The sequence below is a fragment of the Triticum urartu genome, chromosome 4, assembly GCF_003073215.2.
Source record: "Triticum urartu cultivar G1812 chromosome 4, Tu2.1, whole genome shotgun sequence".
Lineage (NCBI taxonomy): Eukaryota > Viridiplantae > Streptophyta > Magnoliopsida > Poales > Poaceae > Triticum > Triticum urartu.
Genome location: NC_053025.1, coordinates 264,490,371 through 264,505,218, shown reverse-complemented (window position 1 = coordinate 264,505,218; position 14,848 = coordinate 264,490,371). Strand labels below are relative to the sequence as shown.

General features: G+C 44.5%; 1 long non-coding RNA gene across 7 annotated transcripts; it reads left to right on the top strand.

Moving 5' to 3' along the window:
• Positions 1-6,786: 6,786 nt before the first annotated feature.
• LOC125551439 lies at positions 6,787-14,814 on the top strand. 7 transcript variants are annotated; one of them, XR_007302633.1, is made up of 7 exons: positions 6,787-7,119; positions 7,276-7,352; positions 7,828-7,890; positions 12,901-12,984; positions 13,315-13,433; positions 13,580-13,862; positions 13,972-14,814. It is a non-coding gene; the product is annotated as an uncharacterized LOC125551439 (long non-coding RNA). The 7 variants fall into 7 exon arrangements; XR_007302634.1 differs by having other exon boundaries at positions 8,055-12,984; XR_007302635.1 differs by having other exon boundaries at positions 8,044-12,984.
• Positions 14,815-14,848: the final 34 nt, after the last annotated feature.

Here is a 14,848-nt window from a genome sequence, read left to right as displayed (position 1 = left end):
TTACATGTCGCACCAACATATATATATATATATAGAATATTCCATTTTTGTTGCCTTTTGGATGTTTTACGCCACATACATGTGTTTGCAGGCCGAAGAAACCTCGTGCACCATACTCTACTTGATCAAAGGCCAGAAGGTGGACGTGGGGAAGGGGATGATAATGAACCCCTTGCAACCCATGTTCCACAACCAGCCGATCCCCGCTGGGCACTTCAATGTTAACTTGTCTAGTGTGAAATCGGGGCACGAGGATTTGCCTCCTCCAGTACAGCATGTAGGAGAGGACGACGAGACCCCGCCGCGGATTGGAAGCTGCAAGGGTTGGGTGCTGCTATGGCCGAAGAATCTTATTCGTCTGGAGCCAGCCGAGAGCACACCAATAACCACACATCAACAAGCATGTGTGGAGACCATCACCCCGCCTACGCAATTACTAGCTCCTGTACTGCCGGGTGAGAGCGGCATACGACGTGATGAAGGGGGTGCAATAGTACTGGCTGATGTAATCGGCCATGTAGAACAGAGAATGGATGATGAGACGGAGGTCGACCCAATGGGTTTCCTCAATACAAACGCGTATGAGTGTGACTTAGATATGATGAGTCAACCATATGACGAATCGGGCTATCAGCATGCTAATGAGGACATGGATGATCTGCCCGGGCAAGAAGGTCATAGCAGGGATTGCAAAAAGTCTCTCTTCATGAAATCCTCACAGAACATGCCTGAATATGCCGCCTCAACACAGGCTCAACTAGCCGGGGGTCGTACAGTGCTTAGCCCGGGAACACTGGGGCAGGGGTTAAGGAAGGGTCTGGAAGGTGTGCCCAAGAAAAAGGACAGGAAGAGATCGGGGAAGATAGCTGCCTCCAAACAAGCCAAAGCACATAGCAGCTAGACGATGGATTCTGAAGAGCGTGTACCCGTGAAAGGTGCGGCCATGTTCCATCTCACGGGCGAGCCGATGCTACCACCGAAACCGCTAGAGGCACTATCAGGGGATCTCAGAAGGCTGCACGATCATGTGCTGTCAACTGAGAAAAGCCTACTAGCCTCAAAGGATCTAGGATATCCGACATACACGGCTCGTGTGCCTGAGGGGAAGTGCTACACTGACACACGGCCCGCGGAGGTGTTCTTCCTGTGGTTTGACCATATCTTTGACATGTTTCTGACAAGGCGGCTTGATTTTACAATCATCCGCCTTTTTGCGCTACATATGAGCTCCGTCATGAAGAGACAAGAAGTCTCGCATATCTGTGTGGCCGATCCGTACTACATGCACGAGTCTTTCTTGAGTCTCGGCGACTTTGAGCGTGAAACTGCTAGGGACTACCTCCAAAACTTCATGGTACAGAATAAGGACCAGGAAATTGTCCTCCTGCCTTATCATCCAAAGTAAGTCAGTTCCGGACAACCCTTTCGTACATTTCAATCATTCCTTCTCGCTCATATGGAGAATAATTTGAGGTGTCTTTTCCCTGCAGCAACGGGCGTGCCGTCCTTATCGTTCTTTACCCGTGAGTCTCCCACGCTGTGTATTTCGACCCTTCCAGAGACTACGAGAAGAAGGACTACACCCACATAATTAATATTCTAGATGATGATCTCCAAGGCTTCAGCATTAGAGGTGGCCATGTGCAGATCAGGAAACAAAGGAACAAGAAGATGGGTTTCGCGCATAAAACTAACTTCTGCTGCATCCATGTCCCAAAACCAAGCAAGAAAGATGAATTCTACATCCTCCATCTCATGATTGAGTTCAACACAGATCACCAAAAGCTTCGTATGACAACCAAAAACGATGATCATATCCGCAAGTGGGTAGAATCTCATGGAGAAGCGGATTATAAACTTAGAGATGACTTCTTTCGCATCCAAAGGGACATTGCAACGATCATCATGAAAGAAGTTGTCGATGAGAAGGGGATGTTCCACCACGGCCCTATATCGCGAGTTGACGTCTGAACTCGCATAGGCATGCAACGTTAGGACCTCACGCCGTTCAAGAAGTTAGGGTCCATCCTCGATGATATGGAAGGATGGAACTTCTAGTGATTTACGATGCCGATGATGATGATATGTGTCGGTTGAACTTGTATACTTTCTGTAGCGATGAAACTTTGTGATGTCCACGGTCCCTGCCGAACTTGCGTAATGCTACTTTGTTAGTTTGGGTCCGATGACCTGCATACCTCTAGTTATTAATTAGTTTGCATACCGTATGTTGCATCTAGTTGCTAACCCTTTCTTTTTCGTGTTGATCTAGTATATTTTGTTGCATATGATTGTACATCCTCTTGATGAAGTTGCATCTCTAACAGGTACCTAGTTTCTTGATGGCGAGATGGCAGTGCTATGTCGTGTACAAAGGGAAGGTTCCGGGGATGTACAACGAGTGGCATGAGTGTCAGGCACAAGTGAATGGGGTCTCGGGCGCCAGCCATAAAGGCTTCAAAACCAGACAAGAAGCCGAAGCTAGTTACTTGAGGTTCACGCTAGCGCAAGACAGGACTCGTAACCACCGCCTCATGTACTGCATAGTTCCGCTCTCACTCATAGTGATAGCTTTTCTCGTGTATACCATTGTTTAGATGGATGATGTTGTAGTTGCAAATATGCAGAAAAAAAACAAAAAATAATAAAATTAGCAGTAGCGACTGGAAAAAGTTAGCAGCAGCGTGCCACTAGCAGTAGCGCGGCCTAATAAAGTGCGCTAGAGCTATTAGCAGTAGCGCGCTTGCTTGCTACCTGCTGTAGCTACGCTTGTATAGCAGTAGCGCGGGTGCACACGCGCTGCTGCTACAGGTTAGTTGTAGCGCCGTATCAGTAGCGCGGTACCCCGCGCTATTGCTATACCTAAAACCCGCGCTGCTGCTAGGGTTTTCCCTAGTAGTGTGATGTGATACATCTTCCTCTTTTTTGTCCTCTCCACAACCACCACTCTATTCTACCTATAGTGCTATGTCCATGGCTCGCGCTCTTGTATTACGTGAAAGTTGAAAAGGTTTGAGATTAGTAAAATATGAAACAATTGCTTGGCTTGTCATCGGGGTTGTGCATGATTTGAGTATTTTGTGTGACAACGATGGAGCATGACCAAACTATATGATTTTGTAGGGATGAGCTTTCGTTGGCCATGTTATTTTAAGAGGACATAATTTACTTTATTAGTATGCTTGAAGTATTATTATTATTATGCAAATAAACTTTTTTCTTGAATCTTTCGGATCTGAACATTCATGCCACAATAAAGCTAATTTCATTGATAAATATATTAGGTAGCATTTCACATCAAAAATTCTGTTTTTATCATTTACCTACTCGAGGACGAGCAGGAATTAAGATTGGGAATGCTTGATACGTCTTCAACGTATCTATAATTTTTGATTGTTCCATGCTATTATATTATCTATTTTGGATGTTTAATGAGCTTTAGTATGCTCTTTTATATTATTTTTGGGACTAACCTATTAACCGGAGACCCAGTGCCAGTTTCTGTTTTTTTGCCTATTTTAGTGTTTCGCAAAAAAGGAATACCAAACGGAATGAAACCTTTGCGATGATTTTTCATGGACCGAAAGCAAACTAGGAGACTTGGAGTGGAAGTCTGAAACTCCGTGAGGCGTCCACGAGATAGGAGAGCGTGCCCAGGGGGTAGGCGCGCCCCCACCCTTGTGGGCCCCATGGAGCTCCACCGACGTACTTCTTTCGCCTATATATACTCTTATACCCTAAAAACATCAGGGGAGCCACGTAACCACTTTTCCACCGCCGCAACCTTCTGTACCCGTGAGATCCCATCTTGGAGCCTTTTCCGGCGATCTGCCGAAGAGGGGATCGATCACGGAGGGCTTCTACATCAACACCATAGCCTCTCCGATGAAGCGTGAGTAGTTTACCACAGACCTTCGGGTCCATACTTATTATCTAGATGCCTTCTTCTCTCTCTTTGATCTTCAATACAAAGTTCTCCTCGATGTTCTTGGAGATCTATTCGATGTAATACTCTTTTGCGGTGTGTTTGCCGAGATCCGATGAATTGTGGGTTTATGAACTTGATTATCTATGAATATTATTTGGTGTTCTCTAAATTCTTATATGCATGATTTGATATCTTTACAAGTCTCTTCGAATTATCGGTTTAGTTTGGCCTATTAGATTGATCTTTCTTGCAATGGGAGAAGTGCTTAGTTTTGGGTTCAATCTTGCGGTGTCCTTTCCCAGTGACAGTAAGGGCAGCAAGGCACATATTGTATTATTGCCATCGAGGATAAAAATATGGGGTTTATATCATATTGCTTGATTTTATCCCTCTACATCATGTCATCTTGATTAAAACGTTACTCTGTTCTTATGAACTTAATACTCTAGATGCATGCTGGATAGCGGTCGATGTGTGGAGTAATAGTAGTAGATGTAGAATCATTTCGATCTACTTGACACGGACGTAATGCCTATGTTCATGATCATTGCCTTAGATATCTTCATAACTATGCACTTTTCTATCAATTGCTTGGCAGTAATTTGTTCACCCACCGTAATACATGCTATCATTTGAGAAGCCATAGTGAAACGTATGGTCACCGGATCTCTTTCTTATTATATTGCATCTCTTTTATTATCGCGTCTCGTTTACTATTTTGCAATCTTTACTTTTCAATCTATACAACAAAATACCAAAAATATTTATCTTATTATCTTTGTCAGATCTCATTTTCGCAAGTGACCGTGAAGGGATTCACAACCCCTTTATCGCATTGGTTGCGAGGTTCTTAATTGTTTGTGCAGGTACTAGGTGACTTGTGCGTTGTCTCCTACTAGATTGATACCTTGATTCTACAAAACTGAGGGAAATAGTTACGCTACTTTGCGGCATCACACTTTTCTCTTCAAGGGAAAACCAACGCATGCTCAAGAGGTAACAGCAGCGTATAGTTGCGCCAGTGACCGGAAGGACAAAGGCCCGGTACGGAAGTGGCGATCCCGCTCCTCCTCATGCTTATAATATCGTTTTTAGTTGTTGATGTTTAAGAACTTATCTAGCGACGAACTCAGATGATCTTTTGAATGATAGCAAGCTCTCTTAATATCCGTTTGTAGTCGTTTTTCCGTTGTTTGGTCACGTAGAGTATCTCATGTTGTATGTATAGTATGGATATAGGATGCCCGATCAGTATCCGAGAACATTTGAGGGACCTAATTAGCCCATCATAGCTGTAGATGCTCTTATCCCCGTGATCAGAGAGCTCGTTGCCATTACGACAACATTAAAAAGTTTGGTGTTGATAGCCATCATCCATCCAACCTATAGAGTTTTTCGCATTTATCTATCTATTATCTACTGCTCCCTTTGTTCCGAATTACTTGTCGCAGGTATGAATGTATCTAGATGTATTTTAGTTCTATATACATCCATTTCTGCGACGAGTAATTTGAAACGGAGGGAGTACCATTATAGAAAAAAGAGAGGTGACAGATCCAAACAATCAGAACCATTCATTAGCAACATCTAATGGTTCTTAATCCTTCGATGTTTAACGCTGCAAACCACGCATTAAGAGCAACTCCAACGGGCCGACCCAAAAGGACGACGTTTTTGTCCGTTTTTGTCCGTTTGGGTCGGCCGCTCGCCCCCCGTCCGCCCTCTTTTAGTTTTGGGTCGGCAATGCGTCCAATGGGCCGACCCTTTTTCATGACCGCGCGCGTTTAACATCGTGTCGTCGCCCTGATTTTGACGCTCCAGCACGCGGGAAAGGTTCGCGCGCTGGTTTTGGCGCTCCAGCGCGCGGGAAAGGTTCGCGCGTGCGCCGCGGCCGGCGCTCGCTATAAAAGAAGGCGCTCTCTCCACACTCTGTCGGCCGCCCACTCTCGCCGCCTCTGCGCCACCATGTCGATCCGCCGCCTACGCGCTTCGGATTTTCGCGGAGTCGCGAGCGCCGCTCCGGCGCCTTCTCCGCCGAGATCTGATTTCGCGAGAAACGTCTCGCCCTCGGCACCTTCGACACCACAGAGGAGGCGGCCCGCGCGCACGACGCCGGCGGCGTGGCGCCTCCTGAGGCCTCGTCGGTGAATTTTCCCAACGTGTCGAGCCAGCGGGCGCATGATCTGGCGCCTCTTCCCGCGGCTTTTCGCCGACGAGGATCGTCGTGTCCATCGGAGGTAGGGGCAGCGTCGCCTCGCCATCGCAGAGAAGGACGTGGAAGCCTTGGTGCTGTGGCTGTGGAGGCTACCCGCAGGACATCGTCGACGAGCGTCAGTTCTACAGCAATTGAGATCGGAGAGGGACGCGAGGAGGAGGGAGCCAGCCGCCTATCGGGAGGACAAGCGTCGCGGAGCAGGCAGCTCAATTGAAATTGAAGCTACGAGAACGCGGTTGGGACTTTGAAGCGAGGCGTATGCTTGACGCCTACATTCAGACATCGTAGGAGGACATTACCGAGTCGGAGTCAGAAATCGACCGAGCAGTGGTCTTTTCTTTTATCTGTGTACGCTAGAATTATCTATGTATCCATTTTTATCTGAAAAAATGGGCGGCGGCGTCGGCGGCGTGGCAGGCGGCGGAGGGTGTGAATCCAATGTGCCACCGACCAGCGGGTCCGGTGAGGAAAGAGGGCGAGCGTGCGCGTCCGTCTTGTGTCCGCACCGACGCAAATCCGGTTCAAAAATAAGCCTAGAATAGATCGCCCGCGGACGAAAAACGGACGCGCGTCCGTTTGAATCGGCGCGTTGGGTCTCTACTTTTGTCCGCGCCGACTCAAACCTCTAAGGCTACGAACCATCTATCGCTAACCCAGCCCCCGCCGCCGTTAAAAAAAAACCGCCCGCACGACCTCTCGCTCTTGACCTGTCGCCCCTCGTCCTTCTCCTGCGCCGTTCGCCGCCTCGCCCCGCGCCCTTCGCCGCAGGTCGCTGCCGGAGCCGCCCTGCCCCGCCCCGCCCCGCGCCTTCGCCGAGACGCCGGAGCCGCCCCGCCCTGCGCCCTTCGCCGAGCCGCCGCAGGTCGCGCCGGAGCCGCCCGCTGTTGGAGCCGCCGCAGGTCGCGTCGGAGCCGCCGCGGGTCGCCAGCGCCCTTCGCCGTAGTTCGCCGTTAGCGTCAGATCAATCTCTGTTTTGGTAGGAATGTGCTTGGTATTTATGCAACATTTTTTAACTGTGGGGGTTTCTCCAACATTATGAACAATACTATCAGTTTGTATAATTTTTTTGTCAGTGCTTGCCAGGTGCTTGTGGAAATGCCTTAACGTTCTCACTATTGAATTTTTGATGTAGGGGATGATGAAGCACATTAAGGAATAAGAGGCATATGAGGTTCTGATGTAGCCGGGTTCGCCGTTACCGCCGAATTGGTACGTCGGATAAGTTCTCCTTCACATATGACCTATCGTCTCAACAATTGTGTTGCAATTTAAATCAGCCTCTTGCAACAGAAAATAGAAGGCCTTATTCTGGTTGTTTAATCAAGTCAACTAATTGAATGGTTTGAATCCGCATTACTGTAAAAAAAATCGCTTCATAATTCTGCCGGAGAGATTCACACTGTCATTCATATTATGAATATAGTTCATAACCAGTATTCTCTTTTATCTAATTATATCAACAGAAAGGAGTAATCTGAATTGAATTGATGCTATGTTAACAGTCTAACAGACATCTTGGATGTGTGAATGCTTTCTTCGGTCTGATAAGTAACCAATAATTCATGGTATACTGGGATTTTTTCCATACTTTTAGCACTTCAGCACTGAGAATAAAGCAAATACTTTCACAACAAAGGTTGTTACCTCCAGGGTTTCTTTTCACCTATAAACCTTCTTGCTTTAGGGACTGCTCAATTGGTTCTGGACAATACAACAAAAGAAATGTGCATATTGTCCACATCTGCAGGTATGTATGGGCAAGAGAGCTTTATGCCCACAAATAATATCTCAGGCTGCTCCTTTTAAATGACAGAGATTTACACTGCCATTCATAGAATGAATATAGTTCCTAAGCAGTATTCTCTTTTATCAAATTATATGTACATCAATTGATAAGCAGTGTCGGAATAGATGGATGCTAGCCACAACCTTGCAAGGACACCACCGTGGCTCGGCAACACACTTTCAGGCTTGCCTCTCACTCCCTACGCAGCCACTCTCCAGTGGATGTTATTATTGTGGTTACTCCATGGAGTGGACTGCTAGAACCTTATTGTTGTTGTTACTCCATGAACTAATACTAGATCATTGATGGCGCGCGTTGCTGCGCCCATCCATTTTGGCATTGTAATGTTAGTCGTGGATACAAATATATTAAGGGTTTTACATTATTTTAAAATTGGCATGAACTAATATCCATGTGTCGTTGCTGCGACAGTCTATTAGTTCAATAAAATAATAGTATTTTTTTTCTAAATATATGAAACATGGGTAAGATACTGTAGCCCATGATAGGCTGCTATTTCGACAAATGCTGATACTGGAAAGAAATGGATTTTTTTTGATACATTGACATTGCTGTAACTTCATATGTCATCTAAACTAAAAGTACATAATATTTGCCACAAGCTGGTACAAACATGGAGTGACAGTACACAGGGTGAACTAATAAAACTCAATGTCATAGAACGTTCATAGCGCCTTACAAGTCATTGCTGACATGAAGCAGCAAGGCGCATTCAAAGTTATACACATGTGCCATGTAGCTTCCTGCAAGATGATATGTTAGATATAGTCCAAAAAAGGTTATTTAATCATAGCTAAAAGAGGTTATTTAATCAAGGAAGACGTATGACGGAAATGATTAGTTTATCGACAACTAAGCTTTTGGTCAAGAAACTTGCAAGTGACTTAAGAAGACCAGACTCGTCGCTCTCTATCTTCCTTACAAGTCATAAAAGCACAAACATGGTTTGGTACCAAATGTATGGTCGAATCTGGAATTGACTGCTCCCAGGGACCAAACCTCCCATATGAAGGTCCTCTGTTTCCATGATCCATATCCCCTGCATCAAGATCAGTACATTTTAATAAAGCAATGGGGTGGAAGATCATATGCCAATAAAAAATGCTTCAGGAGACATATATGAGTGTAAACACATAATTTTGTGTTTTGCAAGATAGAAAATTCATTATAATCTTGCTGACTACTGAGTAGATTCAATGGCTTTTCCACCTAAGTAGTTGTGTAATCTTTGGCATTGCTTCAGCTCAATTAAATTAGATAAGTGTTCAGTTTTATGCCTTCCAAAAAGAATGTGGAAATCAATTGTTGAAAACATTAGCTATTTCAAATCTAGACAGTAACTCCATTGGAAAGCATAGAAGGAAACTTCAGAGAGCAATTGTCTGGCTAGTGACTGAAATAACTGATTTGCTCAACCTCACATTGGAAAGCATAGAAGAATTGTTATTATGTAAAGTTATCTCTACCCCTCTATCCCAAGGGAGGCTTACATTGGTAAAAATTAAAAGCAACAAATAATCTTCTATCAAATGTATGTTTATAATCTCAAAATTTCGTGAACATTATTTGCATGAATTTTTGCGTCGACTTCGTATGTTTCACTGTTCCTAAGCGTGCAATGGGGCCGAAGTAGGATAAAATTATCGTGGAGCAATACACCTTCGATGAAAGCATTGTAGTACCAGCAGAAAACCCAAGAAATGCGCCTAGGAATTGAATTTGTTGACAGAAATCATCCCTACTATTGTGCACTTTTGCGCTCAAGTGGCATATAACATTATATATAAAGCCTAATCCAAAAGGAAGGTATATATTAAAAGCTTAACTTAAAGGCCTCTCATATCATTCTTCCTATGTACCAGAAGTAGCCTGGATGACATGATTACTGAAGGTAATTATTAACTGGACAAGGTGTTGCACTGCTGCATTAAAATTGGACATTTTCCATTTGTCCACATGTGATGGAACGGTCTAGCCCTACCTAAATTCAGTTTGTCGAACCTCATGTAAAATATATCTGTCTACACTCATGCGCGAAGAAAGTTATTACCATCATATTGAATTCAAATCTGCTAATTATCCCAGTTGCTCCAGAAGGCCCTCAACCAAAGCATACTCTAGAAGCTGGAGACATTCAGCAACAATGTTTTCATTGTAGGATCTGTACAAGTAATAGGTATGTCATTTGATTAGATAGAAAACGGATTAAGAGTGTGTTGGAACAACCACATAATTTCCTTATGTTTGCCCATATGGATCTACCGTCCAAAATTAACCTGATGCATATACATTTAGGACAACATACATGTATCATTACGACCACTTCAACATATGAATAAATACTTGGATATTGGATTGGATATGTCACTTCATGTGAACTAACCTGGCCAGCAGCCATTTGGATCCTCGGCTGAAGAACTCTGGAGCCAAAAATCCCATCAATCAAGGGCTTGGACAACAGTACCTACAAATTAGGAGTGGAAAGCAGCTTCAGCAGGAGCCCAAACTGAGTGCAAACACTCAGTCATGAAGGGATTGCAGTGAGAAGGAAAATTTACAGCAAATTTTCAAGATGAAGGAGCAACCTAATGGAGACGCATAACTCCAGGGATGTTTATTGCCGGAGGAAGAATGGGGAAATAACTTGGGTGACTGGACAGAGCATATGTAGGCGGAGCAGCCAAGTTGTACCTGACCTCCACTCTTTAATGGCCTGTAGGATTAGGAACGGCTGGTCTACTCCTTGCGTTAACAACGGCGGGTGAATTCCAATCGCGCACAACATAGAAACTGACAATTCAACTCCATTAACTGCTCTTAATGGCCAATTAATTTATTAATCAATCTTTGGCGATAGAACTTCGATCCCTCCGCGCCTTGCAACAGATCGGTCCGGTCGCCCGCGTCGGCTCTATCGAGCGATTCCTGCGTCGCCTGTATCACCTGCGTCGCCTGGATCTGATCACCGCATCACCATTTAGATGCACTAACAATTATACTCTTGATAGAACAATAATGATATCTCTTGATAGATATATAATTATAGAATACATATAGCAGGTAGATAATTCTAATTCTTCATGCATCTGCTCTAGAGTGTGAACCATTGGCAGCAATCCCGTACAAGACACCTTGTACCATCAATTATGACATTGGAGCAATCACAGACTCACATGCAATCAGGAACAGCAGGATGATGCCAGTTCGATATGGATGGATCTGCACAAGATGGAGGTCAAAATTGATCGGACCTGCTACGAGATGGCGACATGGGTAGTGGGGAAGCCCCTCGCGCGGGAGCATCCGCCGCCGCCGCCGCCATCGGCTGAGCCCCACTGTCGTCGTCGCCTCTCGTCAACTCCACCGGGCAAGTCACCACCACCACTATCGCTGCGGCCTCACTTCCACCATGGTCGCTGCTTCTCCACAGATCCATCAAGAAGATGAGCTTGAATCCATCACAACTCAGACCATCTGCATCCAGAGAGTAGAAAGAACAGGATCAGTAAAGATGGGTTTCAGATTTGAGGCAGAAAAGAACTGGGAGAGGAAGGAGCGGAGAAGATGAAGTAGTGGCATGCCGAAGTGACGGGCAGGGAAGGGAACTGGGCGGAGGGAAACGGGGAAACTATATGGACACGCATGGATTTAGAAAGAGCACAATCACAGGGTAAATGCATGTAAATGACCTGCAATCACCCACCATTAAAATCTGTCAACATTGATTTTCTTCCTCAATGGATTTCAATTGACAGTGATGGTTCTCTGCTATCCTCGCTGCATGCTGGCATGCGCACGGTCGCACACAACCCTTTGCCCTGCCACGAGGTGTCTGTGGATGATTGCGTTTTTTTATTCTTGTGAGAAGCTGCCGAGATTGGAACTGGCCCACCTGGCCCAAATAACAACGGATTGCTGATTTTGTTACCGGAGCATCCGCCCCTCCGTGTAGCGCTCCCAGAAGCCATGAAGGTGCATCCAACGGCCAAGAACATATTTAGAAACTAATCCAAGGGTTGAGAATGCTAATGTTCTGAGAGGGCTGGATTAGTGCTCGGTTGTAATGTTTCTAAATGACCTTTGCATCGAACCTTTTCTCCTAAAAACACCACACCGTCCTTTTGTTGTGTACTCTCATTTGGTTTCTTTGTGCAACATTGCCTGTTCAAGCATTAGCAAGTGCAGTCAATGAGGAAAATTTAGCGGATCTGAAGGACCAATTCGATATAATTGATGATAAAAGTGGACCAATTACTGTATTGAAGAAATGTAGCATGTAAGATTTAGTGTACTTTCACATGATAATGTTTTGCGCCAGTACTAGATGGCGCTGATGATCTTTGTATGTTTCGGTGGGCCCTTGTGAAGGATCTTCACACTGAAGGCTCCTCATGTTCTCAAGATTATTCAGGCAGTAAGCTGTGAGATGGATTTCTTTTTGGTTTCCCTTTTGTTTCAGAGAAAGCAACTGACTCTATGCTATATGGTTTCCCCTTTGTTGTTGAGCAAGCAACTAACTGTATCTCTCAAGCAATTTATTCATACATTTTGATTGGAAAGAGACAACAACCATTTGTTCTGCGACACTACTATCTGACAAGTACTCAATATTATACTAATCGTCAATGCTATAGAAGTGTTCATCCATGAATAATGAGACTGAAGCCCATTTTAGGTTATGAGACTTTGTCCTGATTCCAGAGATGTACTAAATTCTGAAGTTTGTTGTATGACACTACTATCTGAGAAGCAGATTTTTTTGACACTTACTTGAGTGTATTGGATTGGGTAAACTAATTAGCCCTATGTATCAGTTTGTGGTGTGCGGTTCTAATGTGTGCTTTTTCTGTTGTTGTCATTATCCTCAATAGATCATTCAAATGTTGGATTCATGGCTTGCTAGAATAGATGATTTGTGAATCCAATGCGTTCTTTTGCTGTTGTTGTTAGGTTGTTAATTCATCAAAGGCGGCTACTGAGTATACATACCGTGTTCATCTCGCCTGCCTTCTTAGGAAAAATCCTATACTCAAGGTAAGTTATTCTTTATTTACATTTAATTTGTTTCTTCCTGCTACTTGTACAATTTGCTACATAAATATTTTGACTCCTTTCCTGAATTTTAGATCCTATTTGCACCGTTACCTGCATTTTGTATTCAGAACCATCTGCTAATTAAGTGTAGAAAAAATGCTTGCGAGTTCTGTTTGTTGACTGTGTCGTGGTAGCTTCACGCATTTAGCTGTACATAACTGCCAAAGTAGGCAAACAAATGTAGGTCTGATTAAGTGATCAGCATGCATGCATGAGCTACTTACTGTTATTTAGAGATGCAGTCTGACAATAGTAACTTCATTTGCTCAGATGCTCACCGAATTGCGGAGAATGGCTCATTTTTCAGCCCAATTCTGACACATACCGTACCAGGCCAAAGTATTTTCCTTTTAGATTATTATTCCACAGCTCCATAATGCCCATCATCAGTAAGTTAATCAAGATAAGTTTGACATGCATGTACTGAACAAACAAATCTTCGAGAGCAACCAATTCTGTGAAACTTGCTGCTCTTTTCTGTGTCGTCTAAATGTATCTTGTATATGTGATTATCGAGTTTTTTCCCCTATACCAGGTATCATCTGAAGGGGCGACATACCCAATTCTCGGATTCCTCAAGCAACAGATGTAGTGTTGTCAATCTCTGAAGATGCGAATCCGTCTGCTCGTAGACAACGACAGAGGGATGATTGGGATACTAAAAGCCACAATGTATCGAGGCTTAGTGGAGTCAGTCACCAGCCTCTCCGTTGTTTGAACAACTGAACAACAACATCAAGCGGCGCCAAAACATGTGAGTTACTTTCATTTTGGGCATAGCCAACCTTATTGGTGGACTGACTCTCATTTTTCAGAATGTAACAAACTTCTCTCCTGTCTGAATTTTCAAAATATGTTACTGAACATTACAAAAAACACACACCCAAAACTCCAAAAACTAACATATCATTTTCTTGTGGATACCAGATTGCTGATCTAAGAGACATCCGAGACATGAATGAGGAAAAAATGAGAAGGCCGGCCATTGTTGGCTCAAGCTCAGGAGGTGGTCGAAAGCCTGGCTCCACATGGTCCTAGCACTACTGTCCCACATGGTGTTCGGGCCACTTCCACCAGTGCTCTGCGGGTTGTCGTTCCGCGAGAGCAATGACGGGGAGAACAAGATGATGCGGTGCTTTGCTCGCCTGCATTGCGCTGCTTGCGCTCGGGACGTGCATGTCTACAGAAGAGCCATGACATACTTCAAGACTCTAATTTACTATCTGACCATCGCCGCGAGCTTGTCCGGGATATCGTACGTTGCCGATGTGCTGATCACGAGGCTTCTCAAACACTTTGGCACCATCGATCTAGGTGGTGCATTGGCTCCTCATGCTTCTCTAGGCCTGTTGTTCTCTCATTTAGGTCATGCACATACGTCTGCCTAGGCCTCACTCTGAATGCTTAAGAGGCTGTTTGGTTTATGACTAACTTTGCCAAAGATTGCCACACCTAAGGTTAGGCAAGTTTGACCAACTTAGGTGAGTGTTTGGTTCAAGCCACACCTTAGGCAAGCCACACTTGTGCCCCACATGGCATACACACAAAAAGTGTGACAAGATTCCTTTAGGCTTTCCAACTTGTGGCTCTCATTTTGATGAATTAACCTTAGGCAAGTTTGGCAAAAATGTGTGGCAAAGTATGGCAATGCTAGTCCTATAACCAAACAGCCCCTAAGTTCCTCGGAGCACTGATTGTATAAAAAGAGAAGACATGTGTGAATTCAAGAGAAAGTGCACGAAGAAACATCTGAATCTTTTTGAGTTGCTACATGTTGTTTTGTTGAAATTCTGGTGTACATACT